The following is a 6,000-nucleotide window of genomic DNA, read 5'->3' as shown; positions in this document are numbered from 1 at the left end:
ACCCCCGTATAAAAAGCATGAAGGGCAAGGACCAGTACTGGGTGGCAATGTACTTATGCCCCCGGTACAGAAACCAAATGTCAAACATGTAACCACCATCACAGAGGGCTGTTAGAATTCAGAATTTCCAGGCCTTGCTTCGAGAAATGCTGCGTTCTGCTCTTGCGGGCGCTGGCAGAGGAATTTCCACTCACAGAGAAATAGTTGCAGGTACCAATCCAACAGCGCATGCAAGAAGAGGGCGGTTTGAAGTTGTGTTGGTCACTTCCGATAAGAGATCATTCTTACATCCAGCTAACCCATCGACAGCTGCCCTCTGGATCCAGCCTCAGGGACCGGCAGGTGTCCGACTAGATCGGGTTAACGGCAGACGTGGACGCTCTGAGAAGTGAGGAACCCCTGGACTACTGGGTGTGCAGGCTTGACCTATGGCCAGAGCTGGCACAATTTGCCATGGAACTCTTGGCTTGCCCCTTGTCCAGTTTCCTGTCCGAAAGGACGTTCAGCACAGCAGGGGGGATTGTGACCGATAAGCGCACTCGCCTAGCTCACGACAGTGTGGACTACCTCAAATTTTTAAAAATGAAGGAGGCATGGATCTCGGAGGAATTCAACACATGTGACGAGTCGACCACGTTTAATTGAATTTCCTCAGGACAGCCCACAAATATCCGCCAACACCCAGAAGAAATATCGGTCCCTGTCTTAGGTAAATACAGTCCGGTAAATGCCTAGTGTTTTGGGCCTTGGAGGAATTCAACACCTGTGACGAACACGTGTTTCAACTATTATCATTAGTTTTTTTTCAAGAGGGAGAATTTTGTTAGCCATGTTTTTAATCCAATTTTATATTTTTAGTTCTTTTAAAAATATGTATTTGACCTATATTTGTACTGGCCTTCAGTAAAATTGATATCCATTGGCCGTCTAATAGACCTCCAGCCACATAATCACTTGATCTTTTCAGTACACTGAATGCATAATTTTTGGGGCCTTTAGTCAACTGGCCTTCTATAAAATTGATATCCAACGACTGTGTAATCTACCTCCAGCCACATACTTATATGTACTTTTCTGTACGCTGAATGCATAATTTTTGGGGCCTGTAGTCCTCTGGCCTGCTGTAAAATTGATATCCAATGACCGTGTAATCTACCTCCAGCCACATACTTACTTGTTCTTTTATGTACACTGAATGCATAATTTTTGGGGCCTGTAGTCTACTGGCCTGCTGTAAAATTAATATCTAATGACCGTATAATCTACCTTAAGCCACATACTTACATGTTCTTTTATGTACACTGAATGCATAATTTTTGGGGCCTGTAGTCCTCTGGCCTGCTGTAAAATTGATATCCAATGACCGCGTAATCTACCTCCAGCCACAAACTTACTTGTTCTTTTATGTACGGTTAATGCATAATATTTGGGGCCTGTAGTCCACTGGCCTGCTATAAAATTGATACTCAATGACTGTGTAATCTACCTCCAGCCACATACTTTCTTGTTCTTTTATGTACAGTGAATGCATAATTTTTGGGGCCTATAATACACTGGCCTGTTGTAAAATTGATAACCAATGACCGTGTAATCTACATCCAGCCACATATTTACTTGTTCTTTTCTGTCCACTGAATGCATAATTTTTGGGGCCTTTAGTCAACTGGCCTGCTATAAGATTTATATCCAATGACTGTGTACTCTACCTCCAGCCACATACTTATATGTACTTTTCTGTACGCTGAATGCATAATTTTTGGGTCCTGTAGTCCACTGGCCTGCTGTACAATTGACACCCAATGACCGTGTAATCTGCCTCCAGCCACATACTTACTTGTTCTTTTATGTACACTGAATGCATAATTTTTGGGGCCTGTAGTCTACTGGCCAGCTGTAAAATTGATATCCAATGACCGTGTAATCTACCTCCAGCCACATACTTACATGTTCTTTTATGTACACTGAATGCATAATTTTTTGGGCCTGTAGTCCAATGACCTGCTGTAAAATTGATATCCAATGACCACGTAATCTACCTCCAGTCACATACATGTTCTTTTCTGTACGCTGAATGCATAATATTTGGGGCCTGTAGTCCACTGGCCTGCTGTTCAATTGATACCCAATGACCGGGTAATCTACCTCCAGCCACATACTTACTTGTTCTTTTATGTACACTGAATGCATAATTTTTTTGGGCCTGTAGTCCAATGACCTGCTGTAAAATTGATATCCAATGACCGCGTAATCTACATCCAGCCACATACATATTCTTTTCTGTACGCTGAATGCATAATATTTGGGGCCTGTAGTCCACTGGCCTGCTGTAATATTGATATCCAATGACCGTGTAATCTACCTCCAGCCACATACTTACTTGTTCTTTTATGTACACTGAATGCATAATTTTTGGGGCCTATAGCCCACTGGCCTACTGTAAAATTGATATCTAAAGACACTGTAATCTACATCCAGCCACATACTTACTTGTTCTTTTATGTACTCTGAATGCATAATTTTTGGGGCCTGTAGTCCACTGGCCTGCTGTAAAATTTATATCCAATGACCGTGTAATCTACCTTCAGCCACATACATGTTCTTTTCTGTACGCTGAATGCATAATATTTGGGGCCTGTAGTCCACTGGCCTGCTGTAAAATTGACATCCAATGACCATGTCATCTACCTCCAGCAACATAGTTACCTCTTCTTTTCTGTATGCTGAATGCATAATTTTTGGGGCTTGTAGTCCACTGGCCTGCTGCAAAATTGATATCCAATGACCGTGTAATCCACCTCCAGCCACATATTTACTTGTTCTTTTATGTACTCTGAATGCATAATTTTTGGGGCCTGTAGTCCACTGGCCTGCTGTAAAATTGATATCCAATGACTGGGTAATGTACATCCAGCCACATATTTACTTGTTCTTTTATGTACACTGAATGCATAATTTTTGGGGCCTGTAGTCCACTGGCCTGCTGTAAAATTGATATAAAATGACCGTGTAACCTACATCTAGACACATATTTACTTGTTCTTTTATGTACGCTGAATGCATAATTTTTGGGGCCTGTAGTCCACTGGCCTGCTGTAAAATTGATATCCAATGACCATGTAATCTACCTCCAGCCACATACTTACTTGTTCTTTTCTATACGGTGAATAAATAATTGTTGGGGCCTCGGAGGAATTCAACACCAGTGATGACCACATGTTATTGAATTTCAACTATTATCATAATTTTTATTTTTTTATGAGGGGGGGATTTCGTTAGCCAAGTTTTTAATCCAATTTTATATTTTTAACTCTTTTAAACATATGTATTTCACCTGTATTTGTACTGGTCTGCAGTAAAATTGATATCCATTGACTGTGTAATATACCTTCGGCCACATAATCAATAGATTTTTCTGTCCGGTGAATGCCTAATGTTTGGGGCCTGTAGTCCAGTGACCTACAGTAAAATTGTTATCCATTGACCGCATAATGTACCTTGAGCCACATAATCAGAATTTCTTTTATGTCAGGTGAATGCCTAATTTTTAAGGCTAGTAATCAGAGAATTTCCCTTTAAGACACATAAAAATGTCCCCTGATTACGACACAATTTTTTTGTTGGAATGTTCGTAATTGATCCCCCTCTAGTATTTCACTGTCCATGTTTTGGGACTATTTGTGCCCTTCTACTAAGTATTTGGTGGCTGCAAATATGAGCTGATGGTTTTTCAGGTTCGCCTGCCATTAAAGTGAATGGGGCCCGTCGCGAACTTGCGGTTCGCGAACATTTGATCGCGTTCGCGTGTTCGCAAACCGTCCCAGCTGATGTTCGTCCATCACTAGTCATCATATCACTAGCACGTAAACGGTCACCAAGGGATTAAGCCAGTGACGTACATAGAGAAGTAAGGGCCCCATAGCAAAGATCAAACCAGGCCCCCCACACAGGACAAAAGGGTTTCTGCCTAAACCCTTTTCAATGACCCTTGGGGCATTTTTCCACTGTCTTATTTGCTAAAAGTTGAGTTGAGTTCACACAGGCAAGATTTCCGCGCGGGTGCAATGCGGGAGGTGAACGCATTGCACCCGCACTGAATCTGGACCCATTCATTTCTATGGGGCTGTGCACATGAGCTGTGATTTTCACGCATCACTTATGCATTGCGTGAAAATCGCAGCATGCTCTATATTGTGAGTTTATCACGCAGGCCCCATAGAAGTGAATGGGGCTGAGTTAAACGGTGATGGATGGTGATCTGACGTCACCACAGGTCCTAGCCAGTAGTTCATCATTAAAGAAGTAAAGAAGAGACCAGGAACTACGCGATCAAGAGGAGAAGGTGAGTTAATTTGTTTATTTTTTTAACCCTCAATTGATCACCTACTAAGCATTCTGTATTCGGAATGCTATTATTTTCCCTTATAACCATGTTATAAGGGAAAATAATAACATCTACACAGCACCAAACCCAAACCTGAACTTCTGTGAAGAAGTTCGGGTCTGGGTACCACAGTCTGTTTTTGATCACGCGCGTGCAAAACACATTGCACCCGCGCGATAAAAATTGAACATCGGAACGCAATCGCAGTCAAAACTGACTGCAATTGCGTACCTAATCGCGCGGGTTTGCAGCAATGCACCCGGGACGCATCCTGAGCCAAAACGTGACGCCTTTGTGAACCCAGCCTTAGAGGGTAGAGTCCTGACCTAGTTTTTGCCTCCAGTAGAACAGGAGATAATACCAACTAAGACTGGGTTCCTTCTTGCCCTGGGCCCCATAACCGTCGCCTGATATGGTAGTTACACCCCTGGGTTAAGCTAACAACTGACTTTAACCTTTTTTTAGTAATGCCAGTAAAAAAAAAAAAAAGGGGTTGTGAAAAAATTACTGGAGGAGGGGGGCCCCATTCAAAAATTTGCTGTGGGGCCCAGTCATTTCTAGCTATGCCACTGTTTTGTCACGTCGCAGGCTTCGCCTGCTTCATTAATAAAGTGGGAGAAGCATGCACGTGAGGAAGTGAGTGACCGGCTAGCCTGCAGTGCCTGCTAATATGGGAGTTTCATAGTAAGTAGTGGATTGGGCTACCTTGCCTACACTTTACATATGCATTGGCCACACTTTACATATGGATTGGCCAAACTAGCCTGCCTGCTAGTACGGGAGTTTCATAGTGAGAAGTGAATTGCGCTACCTTGCCTACACTTTACATATAGATTGGCCACACTTTTCATATGAATACAGGTGTGAGTGAGGCCCGGTGTAATAGAGTAGAGACTGCACCCGGCCCTGCCGCGATTTCAACACCAGTTGCCGGCCTCCACCCCCTGTGTTGGGGTCACTATTTACACAGGGACTCTGTTATGGGGGGATCTGTGGATGACACTATAGCATAAGATGCTATATGTGTCATCCACAGATCCCCCCTATAACAGTGTCATCCACAGATCCCCCATAACAGTGTAATACACAGATTTCCCCCATAACAGTGTCATCCACAGATCCTCATAATAGTGTCATCCACAGACGCCCACATAACAGTGCTATCCACATCCCCAATAACAGTGCCATCCACCGATCCTCCATAACAGTGCTATCCACAGATCCCCCCAAAGCAGTGCCATCCACAGATCCCCATAAATGTCATACACAGATCCCCCATAACAGTGCATTATCCACAGATCCCCTCCATAACAGTGTCATCCACAGATCCCCCATAATAGTGTCATCCACAGACCACCATTAGTTCAAAAGCAGACCTTTTGGTTTAAAATATTTGTTTTCTTATTTTCCTCCTCAAAAACCTAGGTGCATCTTATGGGCAGGTTCATCTTATAGAGCAAAAAACACAGTACGTCATTATTGCAGCAATACCCAAGGAGTGGCAGTAATCTGTCAAGTCTCAATCGTCTGTTTATATATATTCTGTTTCCACATGGTTGCAATTAACTTTTTTTTGGGCGGGGGAAGGTTCAATTTATTGAAGCTATATATATACGTGA

Source organism: Bufo gargarizans, chromosome 2 (genome assembly GCF_014858855.1).
Source record: "Bufo gargarizans isolate SCDJY-AF-19 chromosome 2, ASM1485885v1, whole genome shotgun sequence".
Taxonomy (NCBI): Eukaryota; Metazoa; Chordata; class Amphibia; order Anura; family Bufonidae; genus Bufo; species Bufo gargarizans.
The sequence above is the reverse complement of the archived record's forward strand: the minus strand, read 5'-3'. Positions refer to the sequence as shown.